The sequence below is a fragment of the Callithrix jacchus genome, chromosome 3 (assembly GCF_049354715.1).
Source record: "Callithrix jacchus isolate 240 chromosome 3, calJac240_pri, whole genome shotgun sequence".
NCBI lineage: Eukaryota > Metazoa > Chordata > Mammalia > Primates > Cebidae > Callithrix > Callithrix jacchus.
In genome coordinates this window covers 14,484,687-14,508,528 of record NC_133504.1, presented here as the reverse complement: position 1 = coordinate 14,508,528, position 23,842 = coordinate 14,484,687, and the positions used below count along the sequence as shown (strand labels likewise).

Here is a 23,842-nt window from a genome sequence, read left to right as displayed (position 1 = left end):
GTTCAACAACTTGGAGGTCCCATTGAAATCCTCCTTCCTTGCTGCTTAAATAAAGATCCTAAATTCAAAAATAGTGCAAATCAGTGAAACCTCTTGAGCTTCCTGGCTTGGGGGATGAATCACTCTGACTACAACAAAGGGTTAAGTCTCCCGTTAGATTTCAGTCCTAATTTCTTTTTATCAAACTACCAAATGCCAAATGTATTTTGTCTCCTAAGATCTCCTTTCAAGAACTCTGATTATTTATCAGACTTGGAAAAAATGTATCCTCAATAAGTATCTGCCTTATTACTATTGCTTTTTATTAATGCTGTCTTCATAGTTTTCTCTTGGGAGTCAATAACAGGAAGTTCATAAGAGAATAAACACAGGCCCTGTGAAGTCAATTTACTGAGCCAGCCACTGGGGCTAGAGTCCCAAAAAGCGTGTCCTCAGATTGGCATTGACTAGACAGATATTGCCCTAAACTTTAGCAAAAGCTTATACAGGTTTTGAAGGCCTGTTTTGTCTGTGAGAACCTGATTTCGAATGAGATCTCTTGGTCCAACTTTTCATCTTCCCAAACTGTATATTTATCTGGCTTACCACTGGAGACTATCTAACCTTTAGTGTGGGGAGCCAAGGGCATAAGATACACAAACAACTCATTTTTCCAACCATTGCCAGATTGTTATGCCTATGTCTCAGACTAAACCCAAGTTCATATCTCCTCCAAGCCATCTTCCTTCCTTTTACATGAATTTTACACCACAACTAATACTATGTATCTCTTTCTAAATGGTTTAATTTTGCCAACGCTAATTTAGAATTTCAGAGGCCATTTGGGAAACCTTGTGTAAGAACAAAATTGTTCATTTGAGAGGTGCCTTATGGAAAGAGAGTGATATTCCCAGCATTCAGTGATATGTATGCTCTGATTGATACGAGAAATCTTACAATAAAAATCTAGATTCCGCAATTGCTTCAGTAATTATTCCATGGAAGAAGCTAATGTAAAAATGTGAAAGGCTTTTCTTTAGATACGCCCAAATTATCACTTGAATCGAAAAGTTTTTATCTTACTATTCCTGTTCTCTCACCCAATTGCCCCCCATTTTTCCTTTCTCTGACACTCTTTCTGACATCCCTTTTCTTCTGGTCAGCTAGAAACACTAAATGTTCAATTGGCTCTTAAAGTTGACCAAATCAGAATTAGCTCATGGCAGATTTTAAGCCCTGGTTGAGTCTATGCTAAAAGTCATTTCCAAAAACTTCCAAAGGCTATGCAAGGTAGGCATAAAAATACAAAGAAATTTGCAATAGTTCTAGGAACACATAATTCAGGGTTTCCAGATCTCTATCAACTGATTTATAGATTATGATGAACCTCAAACACAACAAAATGTGTTGGAAAAGGCAGTGTGAATATTTTGAGTATGATTTAAGAGACTCCAAATGTAAGAGTAAAACCGGAGGAACTTTAAAAAGCTATAAATTTCAGATAAAATCTTTGGAGTTTATGCACCACAAGAAACAAAGATGACAGCATTAGAAACTTAAGGGGGATGCTCTTTCACACCTATAGGAAACATTCAGATGTAGGTCCTGGAACATATGCAGTGCTAGCTCTTGCCTCACTTTCTCTGAGTGACCTCATGTCAGAAATAGGGAAATTTAACATACAAGAAAAACTGGAAAGGAAAGTAATCCCGTTGCTAGACCTCCAAACCCTCATGGAATGAAATCAAAGGTGAAAAAAAGGAAGTAGGAAATCACAGACACTGTTCCAAATGAGTATCAAGCACTCAGTTTCTCATTTGCCTTTAAACTCCCAAGGAGAATTTCTGTGTCTTAAAGGTGGTCTTGTGAATGTTTGATCCTGGAGGTCATATCAACCAAAAGACTTGCCACTGTCACCTGACCTCTTCCTCAGAGTTAAACTACTCCAGGGGTAGCTGTCTCTGTCATCCACAAATTCTCCCTGTTTCATACTGTGCCCGTCATCTTCAGACCTTACTGAGGAAGGTTCTTCATAATCTGTCACTTTCAGAATGGCGGTTTGTTGTCACCAGAGAACCTCAGGTGGAAACTTGCAAACATTTTTCATTAAATTTCTCACCTCAAGAAGGACAAATTGATTGCAGTACTTTGTTGACATTAGTGGGGTAATTTTACTGACGTTGCTGAGAATGTCTCTGGTTGCTTGTCTCTTCTGCACCAACATAATCCGGTTAAATTGTAAAGGTGGAGATTGAACAAGAACATAAGTGTCAGGGTACTTTTGAACCTTTACAAATGGATTTCATACAGTCACCTCCTTGGTATGGATTTTGAATATCCTAGTCAATGTTTACTAATTTCTAAAGTGAGAGGAAACTTCTGTTTGCTAGAACGATACGCTTCTGACAGTAACAGGTCTCCCTTTGAAATTTGGAAATTTCTTACCTAGTTTGGGGCTCTATCATATTTTGGGCAGATATGGCATAGCACTATGAGAGATTCACACAATATACTCAGTCTTATTGCCAACAAATATGAGCTGCATTTTCTTAGAAATGCAGACTAACAAAAGACTTATAGAACTTACAGAGTTTTATAAGACTTGCAAAACTAGATCAGAATGGCTGGGCCACGTGGCCATGCTTGATTCTGCTGGGCGTTTTGTTATGTTTTCTCCTTCGATATTTTCTTTCATCATTGAAGGCTCAAGATTCTGGGTCGTTAACCAATGGTTGTTATTTCTTACCCAGTAAAAATGCATGTTCTCTAAGTTGAATATTACTCTAGTCATTCCTTGATATGACGACTCAAATATCAAAAGAATTGTATACATGATATGGCCAAAACCAACAATCGAGCTTGTGTTTTGCACACTTTTTCCTACGAATGACAAACTGCTAGTTCATTTGTCATGAAATACTTGGTTTTTTTCATAATTGGACTCAACCACTAATTGAATTTTCATATGAAAGAGAACACAACAGAGCAGGTAACCAAAATCAATACCTTCATGGAAAGACGGGTTTCTGCCTCCACTGAAATCATGCTCAAGGATCCTTTCTCAAAGATAACATCTGCAAACAAACTTTCATGGAGAAAAGCCTCAGAAAGGGAACCAGGAACAGATGGTTTGTATTTAGGATCAGACTCAGATTTACAAACCTTGCAAAGAAGGCTTACTATGGAGGTAACTGTTTTGGTTGTCTATCATGTGTACCCTGGGTGACCTTTGGTGAACCTCTTTTTGTTACATAGCGTTTATGTGAATACTAATCAGTTAATGTGTATAAGGAACTTAGTATCTAGCATCTAATAACCTCTCAATAAATTTTGGATGAAGCATTAATAATTGCAGATGTGCTATTAATATCATGTCTGATATACTAATCTTTATTTCTTCCTGATATTTATGACATTTTTCTGTTGTTTTACCCTTGTATTTAAATGACTATCCAAATGATATCAGATTCAAACATTGACTTTCTCTTTTGAAGCACCTTGAAAATGTTATTATATTCCTTCATCAAATATTGTACCAAGAAATCTAAGCATAATAATAGTTTACAGCCATATTATGTCTCTTATGTATCTGGCTGTATTTTTAGGGGTGTTACAAATTCTAATGTATTTAGAACTCCCCAAAATCTCATTATATAGAAATGATTATAATCTATATTATATCAACAAGGAAACTGAGCTATGAAGAATTTAAATATCTTTTTCAATGTTTCAGAGCTAGTGTTTGACTGAGCCTAGATTCAGGGGATTAGGCACTGCCCTCTCCTACCCCTTTATGAATGTAAAAATGCTTTTCCTTATTAGATAGTTGACCATTTTTTGTTGGAAAATTTTAGAGCATTTCCTTTGGTTTGTTTATTATATTGAATTTTACCATTGTTTGTCCATAGTGAGTTATTTGTCTCTTCTTTAGCACAATTTTGGTCCTTTTAATCAGAGTTCGTGTGTGTGTGTGTGTGTGTGTGTGTGTGTGTAATTTCTAAGAAATTATTAGTCAAATAATCTATACAAACTATTGTTACAGTTCTCTAGAACTTCTTGCACACAGATATTAACATTTTACCTTTATAAAAATAACTTATAGCCATATCATGCCTATTATGTGTCTGACTATATTTTAGGGGTGTTGCAAATTCTCATATATTTAGCACTCCCCAAAATCTTATGATATAGAAATTATTATAGTCTATATATATCAACAAGGACACTGAGCTCATGTGTTAACTTTTCTTGTATTCCTTCCATCTATCCATCTTTTCCTAATTGCATATGTAGATTCAGTTGTTCCAGCAAGATATATTGAAAAGACTATTGTTTTCCCACTGCACTGCATTTGCACCTGTGTCAAATATTCATTGTCCATATATGTGTGGGTTTAATCTGGATCTCTATTTTGTTCCATTGATCTGGTCGTCTCCCTTTAGCTCAACACTACGTTGTCTTGATTACTTAAGCTTTCTAATCTGTCAAGCAGTTATCTAATATTAGTCATCCAATCTGTTAATTCTTGCCAAAGTATTTTGATCAATCTAGCCAGACATATGTATAACATGAATTTCCATATGAATTTCATAACCAGCTTATAAATTTCTTCCAAAAAAAGTCTGCTGGGATTTTGATAAATTGAGTATAGTTGGCACCCTAACAATATTGAGTCTTTTGATTCATGAACAGGCATATCTCGCCAAATATGTAGGTCCTCTTTAATTTCACTGAGCAATATTCTGTTGTTTTCTCTTTACAGGTCTTATATGTCTTTGACAGATTTGTCCCGAAATTTTTTATAATTGTTTATGCTATTGTACTGATTTTTTAATTCAATTTTTTATAGATTTTTTTTTTTTTTTTTTGGAGATGGAGTCTCACTCTGTCACCCAGCCTGGAGTGCGGTGGCATGATCTGGGCTCTATGCAACCTCTGCCTTCCGGGTGCAAGCAATTCTCCTGCCTCAGCCTCCCAAGTAGTTGGGATTGCAGGCATATGCCACCATGACTGGCTAATTTTTTTTTTTTTTTTCCTTGTAAAGACAGGGTTTCACCATGTTGGCCTGGCTGGTCTGGAACTCCTGACCTCAAGCGATCCACCCACCTCTGCCTCCTGAAGAGCTGGGATTACAATGGTGAGCCACGTGTCTAGCCTAAAACTTCAATTCTTGATTGCTCATTACAATTGATTTTTGCATATAGATCTTGTATCCTGTAGCCTAGCTAAATTTACTTATTAGTGCTTGTAGAGTTTTTGTAGGTTTTCAATAAGATTTTCTAAATAGTGGTTTATGCAGTCTATGAATACAGACAATTCTCATTCTTACTTTCCAATCTGGATGTATTTATGTTGCTCTCCCAATTCTACTGGATATAATCAATAAAATGTTGACAAGAAGTTGTGAGACTTTGCATCTGTTGAGATGATCATATAGTTTTTTCTTTTTTAGTCGCTTAATATGATGAATTATACTGATTGGTTTTTGAATGTTAAACCAACCTTTATTGCTGGAATAACTCCAAGAGTTTGTATAGAGTTGGTGTTATATTTTCTTAAATGTTTAGCATAACTCAGCCATCTGGACCTGGAGTTTTCTTTGTGGTAAGATTTTTAACTGTAAATTCAGTTCTTTAATAAATATAAATCCATTCAGATTATTTAATTCTTTTTGAATGAGCTTTTGTGTTATGTACCTTTCAAGGATAGTTTTTATTTTATTTAAGTTGTCACATATATTGGCAAAAATATTTTTTATAATATTACCTTATTATTTTTAATATATATGGAATCTATGATCATGTCACCTCTCTTGGTGATATTAGCAGTTTACTAGCTTGTATCTTCTTTCTCCCCAACTCCCATCAGTCTGGCTGGAGATTTATCAATTTTGTTGATCTTCTCAAAAAATTACTTTTTATTTTATTGTTTTTTTCTGATTCTTTTTTTTCCCTGCTCCATTGATTTTTGCCTATCTTTATTTTTTCTTTAATTTAGGCTGGAGTTAATTGTATATATATATAATTACATATAATTTATTAATTAATTACATATTTTAATAAATAAATTTATGCCTATATTTCCAGTATAATTATTATTCTAGCCCTTTTTTATTCTATAATTAATAATTAATTATATATAACAATTATTAATTAAAAAATTAAATATATAATTAATCCCAGTCTAAATATATATGTATATATTTAGTATCCTGATGTAAACAAAATCACTGATTTGAAACATTTTTCTTTTCTTGTAAGTACTGATTTAGTAACTTACCACAAAATCTGATATGCTAGGCTTCAATTTTCATTCAGTAAGAAATACTTTCTAATTTGCCTTTTGATTTTTTTCTTTGACTTGTGGGTTACTTATAATTATGGCATATAGTTTCTAAAGATCTTTGGATACACTGTTGCTTCTAACTTAATTTTATTATTAGCAGGAAACATAGTTTTTATGACTTGAATCTTTTAAAATTTAGTTAGCCTTGTTTTTTTGGCTCAGAACATGATCTGTCCTGGTAAATGTTTCATATGCATTTGAAAAGAATGTATGTTATGCTGTGGTATTATGGAATTTTCTGTACTTGTCAATTAGGTCAAGTTGATGAATAGTGTTAATTCTTTTATATTCCTTCCGATGTTCTGTCTGCATATTCTACCAATTATTGAGAGAGGGTTTTGATATCTCCAACTATGTTTATCCATTTCTTCTTGCAGCCGAATCAGTTTTTGCTTCATGTATCTTTAATTTCTGTTATATGTGACTATAGAACATACTGTCAGTAAAAGAAGACATTTTGAGAATAAAAAGGGGCTATAATGATAATTACACTGGAACAAGAAGCATAAACCTAAATTGTCCTGAGAGCATATATTCAATCCATGTTGAAAACAGTGGTGAAATATTTTCTCTTGCATAATGGGGTCTGTGGGTGAGAAGTACATGCTGATTGTGGTGGCTCTGCTTTCCTCAGGGCTACAGAGTTAGGCTTTCTGCTTTGCCACATGGCTTCTAGTTCAGGATTGCCTTGTGCTCACAAAATATGAGACATCATATGTACAGTCTAGATTTCTCATTCTCACTTACCATTCCATCACTGCATCCCACATATGTTGCTTCTTCAAACAAGCATATTGAACAAGGAAGGCTTGTGGTGTGTAACTAGAAAACAACTCTGTTTTTTTCCCTGTCACATACTTAAATTTACTTTTGCCAATTGAATCAAATTTATGACAAGCCCAATGAGTTGTTTAATTTTATCCCTAGATGATAAAAAAAATTCATCCTGTTCCCTCTAGACATAGAAAAAGTCTGAGTTATTTTAGTTTAACAATAATATCTGAAAAATCATTCCTGTCTTTGCTAAAAATCACAGCTTTTATCCTCTCCCTAATGGTCTTGTTACAGTCTCACTACCAACAAGAGAAAAGGGATAGTTCTCATTGTTTTACTTTGCTACTCCTCCACCTCTTTTTTGCTAGCTACCTTTTCTGATGCCTTTAATTCACTGTAAGAGAAGGGAAAGGAAGAAGGTAGAGGGGCAAAGGAAAAGAAGTAGGAAAATTATTTTCTCACTTTTACTGGTCTAATGCTGTGCCTTCATTATTCTTCGATTGAAGGCACAGCATTAGGCCAGTAAAAGTGAGGAAATAATTTTCATTCAGCTTGCAGATGTTTAGAGCTAACTCTCTTGGATTATTTTGGTTTTCTGAAAACCTTTTATCAGTGGAGGTATTACACCTGCAGTTGGCTTGAACTGCATGGGTTCATTAATCTTCCAACCTTGGCTTATGACATTTCTCAGCCAGATCACTTGGTGCCATGTAGGACTTGTTAGGGATATAAATCTTAGGGAAATTAACGATAAGTCAAACATGGGTCCTAGGATGGACCAAGGATGGAGAATGGAATCATCAAACTTATACTTTTAAATAAATGGACTAACTACAGTGATATGAATAGACTGGAAGAGTTTATGAGCAAATATAAGTCAGAATACAATTATGAGAATTCAGTCCAGAGAGGACCATAAGTTTAACGAGAGTATTGGCAGTAGATGTGGAAATTGGTAGATAGACGCAAGAGGATTAAAGTTTACAGAATTGTCTGTTTTATTGGGCATGGGAATGAACAAGAAGAAAGTCATAGGAATGTTGGATACTTAACTGATGATATCATGGACTGGAGCCCAGAAGAGGGACCTGGTTTGAGGACATACATTTGACAGTCATCAATGCATGCTAATTAGAGCTGCAGGAGTGAAGCTAATTACTTTCAGAGAAGGAATAACGAGAATGGAACAGCCTGACACCAACCCTTGGCAAACACTATCATAAAAGCCAGGAAGAGGAGGATGACCTCACAAAGGCACGTGAGGAGTGAACTAGAAGTTAGAAGGAAAGCTAAGAAACTGGGCTGTGACCGATGTCAAAGGATGAGAGTAGAAGAGGACAGCCACTGGCAATGTAAAATACTGCCGGTTAACTAAGATGAGCTCTGGCAAACACTCACTGGATTTCTCTGCTCATCTCATTAAAATTATGTAATGTTGGATGCATATGTCAGATTTAGTACGTTGAAAAGAGAAAGGAAAGCAAGGAAATAAAGACAATAAGCATGGAAAATACTTTTGGAAAATATGGATATAAGGGTTAAGTGGTAGCTGGAGTGGGAACTGAGGTCAAATGTTGATATATTCATCTTTAATTAAATATGATGTCTGCATTGCAGTTATGTTTTCAAAGAATATGGAATTTCATTGGCAAATATGCAGGATGAAGTGAGACATAAAATAAGAATGCACTCAAATACACATATTATTCTAATTGTTTACAAGCAAAGAAAAAATAACTAAGAAAATACAGTAAGTGTTTAACAGTTTATCTCTAGGAAGTAGAGTGGAGAATAACTTTTTTTTGTATTGTTCTTTGTGTATTTCACAAGATATATACATAGTTAATAAGTACTAAATCAAAATGTACTAACTGCATATGCATAGTATATGTACATTATATATAGTATATGTATATTATATGAATAGTATATGTATAGTATATATAGTATACAGGTATATAGTATTTGTATATTATATATAGTATACAGGTATTTAGTATATGCATACATATGCCATATATACACATGTATGTAGATATAGTATATATACTATATACATATATATACTATATACTGTATACACATGCTATATACATATAGTACACATACATATACTATATACAGTGTGTAAATATGACATATGTATATAGTATATATGTATATACTTTCTACATATGTATAATATACATATGTACATATATAGTGTGTATCTATAGCATATGTATATGTATACTATATACATATATACATGGGGTATGTAAGTATATTCTGTATATAATATGCTTATACCATATATATTCACAGTTAGTATATATTGCTTTAATATTTATTTTAAAAACACTCTTTCCCTGAGCAATAAATATGTTTGAAATTGCTAACATGTAGAACACTAATTAAAGATAAAGCTTTATATAAATTCCTGAATAAGCATAAGCATAGGAAAAACTATAGTAATTTTGCAAGAAACAATCAAGATTGGAGGGAAGTAAGGAGAACATGATCATGAATGAAGTAAAAACTAGGCTTTGCAGAACCAGTGGGGAACTGGAAAAGCAAGACCATGAGAAAAGAGCAATCTACATGTTCTGGGGAAAGGTGCTGGAATGGAGGCAGTACACAGGTCAGAATTAGACATGAGCTGGGTAGAAATGTGGAAATGCACTTGGAAGGATGCAAGATGATGCTGGAGACTCGTTTCGGGGAAAAGGAAGCCAAATTAGAGTTAGCCAAAACTTAAAGGACACTTGATATTGAATGTAAGTCTGATTACTACTCTGATTGTAATGACCACCCTGTGATAAGTTTTAAAAAGTAAAGTGACATGATAAAAAGAGAATTTTTGAAGAATGAATTTTTATCATTATTTGGGCCAGAATAGGGGTATATTAGGATACAGAGAAAATGAATTTAAAGATAGAAAAATAGGATAAAAATTTTCCCCCAAAACTTATAGGACATATGGCAAAGAGCTAAATAGGTTGATTATGTGAGTTTGAACTTAAAAAGGATTGCTAGAGACTATGAGTAAATGAAGACACTGTTACTCATCGAAGATCTACTGTATGAAAGAGAGGGAAATTAAATTTTCACAGTCATCGTCTTAGTTTCTCCTGGCAATTCAATTGGGGCCTATTAGTTTTTCTATGGTTGAGGAAACAGAGTTAGAAATATTAATATTAATTTGTCTGAGTTCACACTATTCTGCAAAACTCATGTGTATATCTCCAGAATTTGTCTTATTTTTCTACTTAACACATTATATAGAGCCCTGTGAAGACATAAAAAACAAACCAAACTATAGAGGAGTAGGGAGAAATCACTTTTGGATCTGTTGAAATTGGAGTTGCAGCAGGATACGCAGGGGAGTACAGCACTACTTTTGGTTAATGTCCAAGTATTTTTCACTGTTTTGGGTTTATTTTTTTTTGTCTGTTTTTTGTTTTGTTTTGGCAGGGGGACATCAGTAAACTAACGTGTGCCAGACATACACAATTCAGTAGTTTTCTTAATACCATTTCTTAATACCAATTCAGTCCAAAGACTCTAACCCAAAAATGTTGATGAAAATTCTTTCATTTCTTTATTTCTTCTTTCTTCCCTTCCTCACTCCCTTCCCTCCTCCCTGCCTTCCTTCTTTTTGACCCATTCACTTTTCTCTTATCCATCCTCCTTTTTTCTTGTATAAGTATTTTCTCTTGTCTGTCTATAGGGCCCTCCATCTATTGATGATCTCTATTTCTATTTTTCTAAGAGAATTTATGGCAATTTATAATATGACAATTGCCTTTTGAGACGCACACTTTTAAAAATCATTTTTATGAAGTCCAATGAGTCTTTTGTTGTTGTTGTAGTTGCCTGGGCCTTTGGTGCCATATCAAGAAATCATTGCCAAATTCAGTATTGTAAAGCTTTTTCCCTGTGTTTAATTCCAAGAGTTTTATAGTATTATATCTTATATTTAAGTCTTTGATCAATTTTGAGTAAACAGTATATAAACTAAAATTAATATTAATAAAATAAGCTTAGTATAATAAGATAAAGAATGACTAAAGAAGAAGTAATTAAAAATATGTGAGATAAATGTCAAATACATTTGAGTGAATTACTTTATCAGAGATTGTTATGTGTAGTCATTCAAATGGTTATTTGTGTTTAAAGACAACCGTAAGTTCACGACAGAATACATTTAGTCATCTGCTTTTTAATAGGTTATTTTTGAGGCTTCAGTTTTAAAGAGAACAATAAGGTTTTTATAGGAATTTCATTATAACAAACTGGCACACATATAAATATATTGTTGTTTAAAATTAGAATGATTTCATCCACAGTTATTATGTTTTAGAATACAGATAAGCTGCAAAAGAAATCACAGGAAATGCCTCTTCTCTGAAAGAACACCACAAAACACTATAGATAACATCACTTGCTTTTTGTATTGAATAGGTCATTTAGAGTTGACAGCATACATGAATAATTACATTTTATGTTTTCTCTCTAATAATCTAATGTTTGGTAAAAAGTAACATTTATTTTCAAAGAAATTCATAGATTATAGTGTTTAAAAATGGCAGTCATGTCTAAACAGGCACCAATAATTCTGAATGTCTATAAAGCAGTTTGAACTTTTTATTTAAAGTTATTGCATCACTGATCATAAGGAATATTGGTCTATAGCATTCCTTTCTTGCAGTGCTTTGTCAGGCTTTGTTATGAAGTAATGCTGGCCTCATAAAAGTAGTTAGAAAATGTTGCCTCATCTTCAATTTATTGAAAAAGTTTTGGAAGGATTAGTAGTTCTTTAAATGTTTGGTAGAATTCACTGTTGAAGCCATCAGGTCCGGAACTTTTTTGTTCAGGCAATTTTTGATTAGTGATTCAGTCTTCTCACTAATTACAGTCTTCTTACTAATTACTCATTTTCTATTTCTTCATGATTTAGCCTTTGTAGGTTTTGTATTTCTAGGAATTTGTCTATTTCATCTAGGTTATCTAATTTGTTGGTATACAGTAGTTCATACTATTCTTTTATAATCCTTCTTATTTCTGTAGAATCACTAGTAATGTCCCCACTTTTATTTCTGATTTTAGCAATTGAAGTCTTCTCCTTTTCTCTTAGTCTATCTAGCTAAAGCTTTATCAGTTTTGCTCATCTTTTCTAAGAACCAACTTTTGGTTTCAATGATCTTCTCTGTTGTTTTTCTATTCTCGATTTCATTGATCTCTGCACCTGGCTTTATTATTTACTTTCTTCTTCTAGCACTGTGCTTAATTAGTTCTTTTTCTAGTCCTTTAAATTGTAAATTTAGGTTGTAGATTTGAGATTTTTTTGTATTTTTTGATAAATGCATTTACACCTATAAATTTCCCCCTTAGCACTTGTTTTGCTGCATCTCATAAATTTTAGGATGTTGTGTTTATAATTCCATTTATTGAAATTCTAGAATAGGCAGGCAAAACTAAGGACAGAATCAGAACAGATGCCTTGGGGGAGGTGTAATTGTTAAGGGGAACAAAATCATTGTCTGGAAAGATAGAAATGTTCTATACTATAATGGATTTGGGTTTATATAGCTGTATACATTTGTCAAAATACAGGTAAGATTTTAGTGCATTCAGTGTATGAATATTATACCTGAAATAGACTTATAATAATATTGTCATTTTTTTTAACCATAAGATAATTATCATTAATACTATCATTGTGGTTGATATTACTGAGTGGCCGGTGGGGAATCAATTAAAGTATAGATTTAAGAATAGCAGAATGTGGCTACACATGATGGCTCATGCCTTTAATCCCAATGCTTTAGGAGGCTGAGGCAGGAAGATTGCTTAAACCCAGGAGTTTGAGACGAGCCTGGGCAACATAGCAAGACTCCATCTCTTAAAAAAAAAATGTTTAAAGTAGCCTGGCATGGTGGTATACACCTGGCTTCCCAGCTACTCTGGAGGCTAAAGCAGGAGGGTCTCTTGAACCTAGGAATTTGAGGCTGCATTGAGCAATGATTGCAATATTACATTCCAGCCTGGGTAACACAATGAAACCCTGATTTTAAAAAAAAAGTAGCAGAATGTTTATAAATATTGAAGCTAAGTAATGGCAGATGGGTATTCATTATATTCTGTTTACCTTGTATGGCATGATATAACATAAAACAAAATAATGAAATTAATAATCCAATGATTAACCAAAATTATTATGTTATGATATTCCAGAAAAAAACACATATATCATATACAAATCCATCTGTGCTTCAATCAATACTTTAGAGAGCTAATCTGACCCTTGGAAGAGTTCTACAGTAAACTATTTGTATTACTTTTTTTCCATTTATATAGACTAGTATACAGTACCGACTATAACCACTCTGAATGATTATACCAAGAATTATTAAATGTATAACTATCCCTCAAGCCTTCAGAGTACATTCCATTATAAATGTGAATTAGATTACACTCTCTTGTTACTTACAATTCATCATGATTGCTGCCCCCTGTATAATTCGATTAAATTTGATGTCGAATTGAAACTGTAATTCCAGTTTGCAAAATGAAAGAGTTTATGTCTCATGGTTTTCAATTTCTAATTGTTCATCTTATACTTCAGCCACAATCCTTACTTGATTGTAATCTACCAATCTCACCTCAAATAAAATAGCAGACATAAAAGAGTGAAAACAAGAAATTGGTATATTACAAAATCATAAAAACATTAATGAGTCATATCTGTAACACGTTGTGAGGTAATGGTTATTATTTATAACTTCCTCTCTCTCTCTGTATTTCACATTTGCTTTGTTCTTAGACAGCCCTGTAGCTAGTCAAAATTCAGTGTCACTAGGAATTTGTCAGAAATTTTGGATCTGATGCCCCAACCTAGACCAATTCTAACTAACTCTGCATTTTAACCAGATTCTCCAGGCAATTCATACCTCACTAATGGCTTGTCAAACACTGCCCTAGTGTACATAATCATTTGAGTCTTTGCTATTGAGTTCTGTGACTCTATTTTATAGCAGCAATCCTGTTTCCCCTTAGTAATCCTTACATATCCTCATGAACATGGTAGCACCTGGTGATCACATTTACTTTATATTTATGAGACATTCATACAAAATGGGAGTTAAGGGTGCTTCCAGTCAAAGGCCGAGTAGGATGCTGTCTAGGTGGAGAGAATTGAGGGGTTGAGAAACCCTCAAATGTCCCCACTGTGCTGCAGAAGCTTTTTTTCAAGTCAGGGGTGTTGAAACCATATTCTGAAGATGGTCTAAGGAACTGATGTCAGCAGAGCTAAAAACCACCTCCAGGATAAGATGTTACCTTAGATCGGAGGCTTTGCGGTGTTCTTTTTGTTTCCTGTAGGCTCATGATAGACACGCCATTTCACTTCAAAGATGCTCGGATGTATGTGCATGCTAGCAGCAGCTCAACCGGGTTCCAAGCTTCGACACTGCTACATGCCTCTGTTGACCCTTCCAGCATGATTACATCAGCCTCCATGGCGTTAAATAGCGTGTACCCTGCTAGCTCCAGGACCAGCATTTCCAGTCCTGTCCTAGATCTTTAGCTTGCCCGTTTCTTGTCTCTTTCTTGATTTCTCCAGTTGTATTGTCTTCTCCCCGCTCTTCTCCTCACATTGCTCCCCTGTTTAATGTCTTTACTATCAAGTTCAACAAACAGAATACTGGGAGCTATCCCCACACAGCTTCATCTCACCAAATTCTGGTACTTCTATAGAAATCTCTCTTGAATTTCTCCCCTGCTCTCTTTGTTCACAGTCAGTACCTTAGCTGAGGCTCTAACCTTTATACTTTTGCAGATAGCTTCAGTATTGGTCATCCAGAGCCCAGGTTGCAAACCAGTTGCCACTCTGCTGCTAACATACTCTTATAGATTGTAAAGCTGATTATCTCATCCTTACACTTAGAATATTTTATACACTTTCTACTGACTATATCAGAGACTTTCACATGCCTCATTTTAGAGCAGAATGATTTTTAGAAATGAAATTATCAGTGAGTCTCAATATACAAAATAAAACAAATGTAGCAGAAAGCCTCGGCAGAAATTAAATTTGTGAGAACAGCCCCTTGATCCGTTTTCAAGATAGACCATGACAGAAAATGTCTATGACCAACTGAGAGCATCCCATTGACGCTTTAGAAAAACAGGAGAGTTAGGGACACTGGGATCCTCAGAAGGATGAATGCAGGGCGCATGGGCGTATTTTTCCTGAAGATAATGTGTGTTTTGGGTTTTTTATACGTCTGTGGTCTAAATGGAAACTATGACTGTCTCCTAAATCAACTGCTGGGAAGCAGAGGGGACTGTGTATCCTGGATCCTTGAGGTGCAATCCTAGCCCCACCCTCACGAAGTCAGCTGCTTCTCTGGCAAGGGTTGTGAACCATATTTCTGTAATGACAAACTATTTATTTTTAGTTTGTCAATTCTCTTTTAGTAAACATTGAAATTATTGTACCTTCTCATACTATGATATTATTTCAAGTTGTGCTGATTCCTTCCAAATATTTTGAGAAACAGCTATTTTTAGTTTACATAGAGAAGAAAAGTCATAAATTCTTAAAAATTTGTATGTTCTGTCTGTCAGCATAACCTCTCAAAGTTTTTTGCCTGAATGGATTGATTTTGTTTTTGCTGACTGACCTATCAAAATGGCCCCAACAATTGTGAAGGTATAGTATATTCAATTTAGAACGGATTTAATTTATACAACTATTTCCAGAAAAACAGAGAATGTCCCAATAAAAAGTGTTTTCAAATGAAAAAGCTAGTGTTTAAATATATATCCTCAAATAGATAAAATTTAAGGAAACCATTTTCTATATATGATTACAAAATTGGGCCAAAGAGTTTTTTTTTAATAGGTTTACACTTATATTGGAAATTCATGCAAATTTTCTAAATAGAGTTTATGACTTTTCCCTCACAGTTTCAGTTATGGTTACTGTGTTTAAGGAAAATGAAAGCATATGAATGGAGGAGTATGATACAGAAAGAATTTCTTTTCTTCTGGAATGTTCTTGACAAAATTGAGGTGGGAAGAAAGCAGGAGCAGCCTTTCTGAAAGAAATATTTTCTATCCCTCTGGTATTTCATTTTAAAAATTTAAAATAAGATCACTTTCTTTAAAAGTTATTGCTGTTGTTGTTGTAGCTATAGTCAGTCAGCCCAAAGCAAGAAATTTTGGAAGTTGACAAAGGTTGCTGATTGCCTCACTCCAGCTACTCCCTGGTATATGGAACAACTCAAGATTTGCTGGGAAAAAGCTGAGCAAATTGCAAAAAAGCATGGAAGTTGTCTTCCTGTGAGAGAAAAGATCAAGGTCCCATTTCCTCTTCCTTCTGAGGAAATACCAATATGAGTGGGCAGGAAAGCTTAAGAGTTTCTCATGGAACATCTCATCCTGATACAGAGCTGAAGCTGGCAACCAGGCCCAATGCGAAAACCTAGCTTGTTGTGGGGAAGGGCTGATTGTGGGATCAATCTTCCTGAAGACAGAAATCTCTCTGTGTGAAATCTCTAATCGACTCACCCAATGCTTTGTGCTTAACAGGCATACACAAATAACTTTTGTGTGTAAAAGTAAGAATCCAGATATCTAAAAGTCTGGAATGACTATAGCTGGATGTAACTTTGGAAGGGGAGGAGCAAGGATATTTGCTTACCTTTCCCTTCTCCTGGGGTTACATTCAACAGGTCTTGCTAGAGCAGAAGGAAGATGATGAGACTTGAAACTAGGGCAGTGAGCAGGAACCACATGCAATACTCTTTGTGTGTAATGGTGGTTCTTGCTCCAGATCTTCCTCCCCATGGTATTTGGAACCAGTATTACCCTGCACATCAAGCGTCCATGACAATGATATTTTCAGGACATTCCTCTGATCCATCCATGCTGTTGGTAGTGGTACATAAAGCTGGACTTCTTATTGGTCAGCCGTGAGTCTCCAGCTTGGCAATGCCTGTTGCAAAATAAGCATCCAGCACCTGATAACACTGTGCTGTCCTCCAGAAGCAAGATGATGCTCCTGAATTCTGACAATACCTCTACTTCAGGGGCAACAATACCTGAATTATATGATCAACATTCTCAAGTAAATGGGATTATCCCAGGACATGTAGGGTCACATTAATGTAATTATTAAAGTAACGGAGATCTTTTGGCTGCTCAAGATGGTAAAGCAGGAAATCAAGAGTCTGTTCATATTCTCATACTGTGAGTTTAATTATTGCCTGAGACCATACCGTTTATTATGAATTTATCCAAGATGAGAGAACATACTTGACACAATAGAACATGCTAAAGAAATGTGTTAACTTTCTCGCTTACCTGGACAAATTAAATCTAACTTGCAAACTTGAGTTGAGAAATAAAATTAAAATCTAGAAATAAAATTAAAATCTATGTGAAGTGTAAGGACAGGTTTATTCGTGATTACAAAATGACAGAAAATTCAGAAAATGAATTTACCTTTTATATGCAATTGATTTCAAGTTTTATATTCTATGCTAGGAAGCTAATTTATATTTGTAGAATATACTATATAATCCATAAATAGCCATGACTTTTTCATTCAAAAAGATCGGGCATTGAGTTTGATATTGATTTTTCATATTGATTTTAAATAACTAATCTAATCTAAGATATGAGGGTCCTATCCCAAAGAAAATGAATTTTAAACAAAAGCATCAACCATGTCTTGTCTTCAAGAGAAAACCACTGGATTGCAAAAGTAGATATAGTTTTAATATTGGCCCTTAATAGCTCCTGTAACTGTTTGGAGACAGTGTGTTTGCCGTTAGTATCATAGATCAAACAGCAAAGTATGTGAATGTGATCTGTCTGTCTTTTAAATGACTATTCTATTTTCCACATTTCGGTACACAGAGGAAGTGGGTAAAATGTCACCTGTAGTTAATCATAAGGATACATTTTATCAAATACTTCTAGGGTAGAATCATTTTATCTAATACTACCAGGGCATTTTCTGTTGAACTGCTATCAAGCTGTGTTTGGGTGCTGGTTTATGTTTAAACAATTATGTTTATGTTAGGTTACTTACAAGGGAATAATAAAATAAGACAATGAGATAAGGAAAGAGAAGAAATCTCTTTTGCCTTTGCTCCTTGAGTTAGTAAAGACAATGAAAAAGTGGAATTCTCGATAGCTGTCTGCACTGAGACATCTCAGCTCAATTCTCTTTCCAAAGATCAAGTCAAGAAGGCTAACCTTGTTATCTAGACACTTAACTCTTTTTCTTACGCGTCTTTAGTGCTGATTTTGCCTGAGAACCTCTTAAAAGGAATATTGTATTTTAAAGTGACTCTTTAGTAATACAAACACAATAGTTCCGAATACATCAGTGTCACAGTAATCGTGTTCAGAAGTTCAGACAAGCTGAATGCCACAAAGCTGAATACCTTTTTTCCCAGTGGCATTAATACTTACAAGGTATACCATTTTAGTGGCAAATTCACTGCTATTTCATCTACAGAAATGATCACAAGACAACTACGATAAATGGAAATATGAAAAGATGGATCAAAAGTAAAAATAGGGCTCGGCGCGGTGGCTCATGCCTGTAATCCCAGCACTTTGGGCGGCTGAGATGAGTGGATCACTTGAGATCAGGAGTTCGAGACCAACCTGGCCAAGATGGTAAAACCCCATCTCTACCAAAAATACAACAATTAGCTGGGCATGGTCATGGATAATGTAAAACCAGCTACTCAGGAGGCAGAGGCAGGAAAATCACTTGAACCCAGGAGGTGGGTGTTGCAGTTAGCTGAGATCGCACCACTGCACTCCAGCCTGGGCAACAGAGTGAGACTCCATCTCAAAAAAAGTTAAAAGAAAAAAAGAAAGCATAGTCTTTTAACATTTGTCAAAATTAATGTTGTTCTATGAAAATTTAAATTTGGTCTACTTTGCTTATCAGATGAGTATGACAGCCATTTCAGTACCAATGTGTGAGGCTTTAGATCCTAGATTAGTGTCTTCCAATTCCTAAGTGGCAGAGATGTGCCACTAGACCCCTTAAACGTCAGCAAACAAGAGAAAGGCATTTCCTCCTTTAAAGCATGTGTCTCTACCCAGCCTGGATGAAGAGCCTGTTCACTGCTATTATAAAACATAATTGCCATCTTTACTTAAAGTTGAATGATAAAGCAAAATAAGCAATTTGTTTCAAAGATTATTAGGACCTCTTTTATCAAAAAGCAGAGTCTTTGGATTAACCATATCTAAATTTGAATTCAACCTCTGCTTCTGACTGATTCTGTGGCTTTAGGAATATTCGTTTCCCTTCTTTAGAGAGTAGGACTCAGGGGAGAGACCAAATTGTGAGGCCGTTTAAATGACCACCTGTAAAATTTCTTCACACTGCTGCAATGGTGCTTCTTACATATGAAAATAAGATTGGCATTGACCTTAAAACACACAAGTCAGCTTCCATCACACTTAGAACAATGCCTTAACTCTTTCCCTGATCCCCAAAGTCTTCTATGAATTGACCTGCTACCATTCAAACTCCTTGCCCACCACTGTCCCCATGGGTGACAATGCTCCAGCCCTCACCTCCCTCATCCCCACCATGCCTAAGCCCTCCATGGCTTGGCCCTGCCATTGGGCTGTGTGTGGAGTACTCTCAGTGTAGCCCTGAAACCAGGCACCTTCCTGCATTGTACCTCGCTGCTTCTCCTGCAGGCCTTTCCTGGCCACCACAGTTAAATCAGACCTGGACAGCTCCATGACAGCAGTGTTTGATGTGCAATTCCAGTGATGAGTTTATCATGTATTGTCAGTGTGTCCCCACTGCAATGTAAGCAGCGTAAGAGCAGGGACTTTTGTTATGGACTGGCATATATCCAGTGCATCGTCTTGCAGGATGCAGGGCTGGTCCTAAGTAAAGGCAAATCTATTCCTCGCACATCATTAAATAAATGTCTACTATGAACAAAATACAGTGTTGGTGAGAAACTGAAAGTTCTGTGAAAAGTCCCTGTCCACAGAGAATTTGCAACATAGCAAAAGAGTCAGTAACAAGAACAAAACATAAAATTTAAATGACATGTCAGAATAGTGTTTTTAAATGATTTGAAATAAAAAAAAAATGGACAGAACGTGGTGTTATAGGAGGACATAATTTGGGCCTGAGATAATCAGAGAAAATTTTCATGAGGCAAGAGTTGAGTAAAGTTTTAAGCCTAAATACCAATATTTTTGTAGTGATAATAAAGTGAGTGGAAAATTTTAGGGATCAAAAACTAAGATGAGTTGGAGAAATAGTAACTTTTAGATAGATTATGCCCCTGTGAAATATACATGTAGGAGCAAGCATACATGTAAGATGAAATAGAAGACAAACATACTTTAAGAACTAACAAAGTTCTGTGATTTCAGTAGCAAAGACCGGATCAACCTAGATGCCCATCAACAGTGGACTGGATAAGAAAATACTACACTGACGTGAAAAGAGAACGAGATCACATCCTCTGCAGCAGTGTGATCACATCCAATGCAGCTGGATGCCATTGTCTTAAGCAAATTAATGCAGGAATGGAAAACCAAACACCACACATTCTCACTTAAAAATGAGAACTAATTGTTGAGTGCATGTGGGCACAATTCTGAAATCTGGGGTTCAGTTGCTTGGGTTTGAGTTTCTATTCCACCACTTGCCTCTGGCAGACATTGGACATGTTACTCCCTCTATTTACACTTTACTTGTTTCATCTGTAAATTAGGAATAATTATTATAAAACCAAATCATGGGCTGTTATGAATTACTATTTGTAAAGTACTTAATTTGGTGCCTAGCACATAGAGGTTGGAAAGGGTCAGATAAAAATAGAACATTCAACATCAAGATGTCTGGAAATTACCAAAGTGGTACATTTGAATTCTACTGATTCTATTTGAGCCCTAATTCTGACTGACGTGATGTGTGGTTATGATCAGAACACTATATCAAGTGAGTTGATCCAAAGCTGTGAGTGTGGGGTGAAGATTGATGGATCAGCAATTTGGGACACATGAGCTGATCCGTGAGAAATGTGGGATCGGGATATGATGCCAGGTGGCACCATCTGAAACCAAGAATGCAGAAGAGTCTAAGTTTATAAGATAGTTTTGGGGCTGTGACTGAAAGATGACCACTGACCAGTCCTCTGTGCCTGACATAATGGAGCCAGTAGAACCCCGTCATAGCTGTGTAGTCACCATTGTGTTGGGATCCCTGACTCTGCTTTAGCCTGATAAACCCCAGCAACTCAGACTTCACAACCTAGCTTCTCATTCCTGTCTTGCCTATGTAGATTTAAGGGACTCCCTAGCTTGTGAATCAGTATCAGGTTTCCCTGGAGAAACCCATAAGTAGGAGGTAAAATTTGAGAAGAACCCTTAAATTCCATGGAGTGCAGACTTGGCCCTTGCCTGCTCACTTCACTGAGGACACCTCCGTTCTAGGAACTTGTCAATAAGTCACTATTTTACTTTTGCCAAAACTTTGTCAGAGCAACATGAATTTTGTGTTAATGATATTTGGGAATACTTGGAAATAAAATAGGAGCCCTGATGAGAGGGATGCCTGGAATTGACAGTATAAATGCTTATATGCTGAAAGACTCACTAATTTTAGCAATTGGCTTAATAATTATTTGCATGAGTTCTGTACAAATAATTTGGTTTCCTGAGGGCCACAGAAAGCTCTCATTTTTCTATAGTAGAAAAATGGATACATAGAAAATAAAACTAATTGAAATAGTCATCCATGAAAGTAGCTTACTTAGCAAGTCAGGACTACACTCCACAACAAGTGGAGTTCTCTGTAAGAATTTAGGTTCTTTATAAAAATTTTATTTCCAGGAATGTAATCCTAAATAAAAATTTGGTTTAAAAGTAATTTGGTGTTTTACCCTTAAATTGCGGGTTATGAATTATACTGGCAAAAAGATAAAATTGTTTCAAAGCTGGCACAATTTTTATGCAGAAGTTAAAACCTTTCAGCAGAGTGTTCATATCGCTATTTTAGATGTTTGCTTTAAACTAAGAAGTTTGTGGTTTTTATCTGCCACAGAAGTAATATAATCCCAAATCAAATTAAGCTAATGCTATGTTACTTCCTTAGTTTTAAAATTCAATATTCTTGATATCCATGACAGTTCTTTTCTTGAGAACTGAGTTTCTGCAGTTCAGTCTAACTCCATAATGCTTAATAGATGCAAAGATAAATATGGACATATCTAGGAAGTTTGGGCAGAAAACAGGAAGAATTCAAGTCCAGAACTAAACCCCTGCCTTTTTTCTTTTCTTTTTTCTTTTCTTTTCTTCTTTACTTGAGACAGAGTCTCGCTCTGTTGCCAGGCACCAGGCTGGAGTGCAGTGGTGCAATCTCGGCTCACTGCAATCTCCACCTCCTGGATTCAAGGAATTCTCCTGCCTCAGCCTCCCGAGTACTGGGACTACAGGCACATGCCACCATGCCCAGCTAATTTTTATATTTTTTAGTAGAGACTGGGTTTCACCATGCTGGCCAGGATGGTCTCGATCTCTTGACCTCATGATATGCCCACCTCAGCCTCCCAAAGTGCTGGGATTACAGGCGTGAGCCACTGCGTCTAGCCCAACCTCTGCCTTTCAAAGCTCATGTCATAGAAGGAATGAAGAGAGAAGTCAGTTTATTTTGCCCTTGCCCTGACCTTCTTATACCAACCACCTGGGGCTGAGCCAAACCTCACAAGTTAAGGACATACTCCTCTATGGGACTGCCCACACTTTAGATGCCAGCTCCAAGTTTGAGGTTCCCCAGGCAACCTTCACAACTGAGCATCTGGCTACAAATTTGAGGGTTGCTGCTACCTCTTCACATTTGATTCACTAGCTCACCAAACTTAGGAAAATAATCTATTTATGATTGTACTTTTATTACAGCAAAAGGAGATTAGAATCATCCAAAGGGAGAGATTCAGAGGATGAGGTCTGACAGAGGTCTAACCTGAAGCTTCCACAGCTTCCATTGTCCTGTCTTTGTGGAGTCCTAGATGACATTCTATTCTACAGACACTTGTGTGGCAATACTCAAGAGCATCAGCAACCAGGAGTTCAAATGAGGTTCAGTGTCCATAGATTTTATTGGGACTTCATTACATAGGTGTAATTGATTGAATTGTTGGCCATGCTACTGAATGTCCAGCCTTCCCTACCTCCCTCAGGGATTAGACTATCATTACCGAGTTCAAAGACTGACCCTCTAGAATTACACAGTTCATCCTCCTGGCAATTCCATTATAATTCATCTAATTAGCCTAAATTAAGAGCCCACCATAAGTCATCTTATCAGCATAAACTATCAAGTGTGATCTGAAGGGCTCACTGTGAGTAGGAAAGACACTCCTACCTCTTAGGAAATTCCAAGAATTTAAAGGCTATCTATCAGGAGCTGGGGACAAAGATTAGCCAAATCCTTTATCATACATCCATATCTAGTTAAAAGTGAGTTCCTAAAGAAATTGGTTCAATATTTTAATAGCATTTTCTTGTCCTATTTCTATTAATAATGGCCTATAATCTTCTCTGACTTCTAAGTTCTTCCTAGGTTTCTCAGTAGTGAGGTCTAACTTACTTCCTCCTGGGCTCTGAAACTAAGGAGAGAAGTAGATAATAGAGTGGCTGATACTTACAGAAAAGTACTGCACAATAGGTGTCACTCTTAAGTGCTCCACAC

General features: G+C 35.7%; 1 long non-coding RNA gene across 2 annotated transcripts in view; it reads left to right on the top strand.

Annotated features, from left to right (window-relative positions):
* Positions 1–23,842, top strand: part of LOC128931534 (uncharacterized) — a 57,527-nt gene that overhangs the window by 5,113 nt on the left and 28,572 nt on the right. Inside the window, exons 2-3 of one of the 2 annotated variants that reach the window (XR_008479966.2) lie at positions 5,024–5,116; positions 20,521–22,021. This is a non-coding gene — a long non-coding RNA (uncharacterized LOC128931534). Of the gene's footprint in view, positions 1–5,023; positions 5,117–20,520; positions 22,022–23,842 lie in introns of those variants that run through there. The other variant, XR_008479967.2, reaches the window with a different exon arrangement.